Consider the following 1699-nt stretch of genomic DNA (forward strand, 5'->3'; position numbering starts at 1 on the left):
TATTGTAAAGTGCAATATTTTATCACGAAAACGAAACTATTTTTTTTGTATTGTCCACCGTGAATGCAATTTAAACATATTACAAAGGGTCAATTCGTGAAAAACCAAATTTTTAATATAACTTTTTCAGCTTTAATTTTTTTTCAACCTATTCTTCAGATATTTTTCAGAGATTCTGCAGACGACAATTTTTTTCTAACCCATCCTTTTTATTCAAAAGATATAATAATTTTTATTCAAAAGATATAAAATATAATATAAAAAAAATTATGAAATTTTAAAAATATGTCTTGTTCGCCATTTTTTGCTCAATTAGAACTCTAATTATAACCTTAGTTGTAGTTGAAAAAGAATTGTCTTTTGTTTGCCCCAATGAGTGATATTGTTATTTCAAAGTACCCCATTTTTGACGAAAAAGTGCTTACAACCGCGACAATAGTTAGATATTTGGTGCTCTGAAACAACTTATTCGCCTTAAAACAATTTTAAAGTTGTCTGAAGACTACTTCAGTTTTAAATCAATACCGCAAAAGGTATTTGAATAAAACAATTTTTCTAAGAAACACTAAGGAACACCCTAACCTTCGATTTTAAATTTGTTGTAAAATGAAAAGTACGACAGATAGTGCTTAAAGATCGTTTGGCTCTAGCTAGAATGATTGAAAAATTTATTTTTTGGTGTTGGCAAAATTAGAACTACCCTAACCGTTCACGGAAAAAAAATCCGTTCATAAATTCGTGATCAAAAGGTCACGATTTTGTGAACTGAACGATTTACGAAAACCGTGACCAAGTTCCTGAAATTATGAATAATAAACCTCGTATTCATGAAACTATTTGTGTTTTCTAAAAACCAGTTCGCCCCGAATATATACATGGCGTTACATTAGAATGGTTGGTTGGGTTACTGTTGTTGTTCCCTGGACATGTTTAGTTTTTGTTGTGATTCTTGTTCATGATTTGGGAATACACAGTCGACAGTCAAACGCTGTTCATGATTTCAAGAGCTTATTCGCGATTCTTGTGAATACTTACTACGTTAGCGGGATTAAAGTTCATGATTTCAAGATCTTAGTCGCGATGTTCGTCATTTCCATTCACGTTATCGTGATATTTTAGTCATGAGTAGAGTGCTTCATGCTCACGATTTTAGGATCTTTGTCACGATTTTAAATATTTTCGTCACGAGTTGTGCGATTTAAGTTCATGATTTCAGGATCTTTTTTTCTGTTCATGTTATCGTGATGTTTTAGTGATGAAAAGATTAATTCATGTTCATGATTTCAGGATCTTGGTCACGATTTTAGATATTTTTGTCACTAGTTGTGTGATTTGTGTTGATGATTTCAAGATCTTAGTCACGATTTTCATAATCTCTGTTCATGTTATCATGATATTTTATTTTAGAGTTTACTTTCAAAGAGTAGTGCAACTAATGTTCATGATATCAGCAGTTTTATCATGGTATTCGTAAATTCTCTTAACCTTACCGTGATCTATTACTTTTTGTTTACTAATGTTTTACATTTCTTATAAAAGAAATGTATAGAATTCGCTCAAACTTTCAAGATTTTTTCCGAGGCCCGGAGGGCCGAGTCTTATATACCAATCGACTTAGCTCGACGATTTGGGACAATGTCTGTGTGTGTGTCTGTGTGTGTGTGTGTATGTAACGGACAAATTCTCATTCGTGTTTCTC

This window comes from Topomyia yanbarensis, chromosome 3 (assembly GCF_030247195.1).
Source record: "Topomyia yanbarensis strain Yona2022 chromosome 3, ASM3024719v1, whole genome shotgun sequence".
Classification (NCBI taxonomy): Eukaryota; Metazoa; Arthropoda; class Insecta; order Diptera; family Culicidae; genus Topomyia; species Topomyia yanbarensis.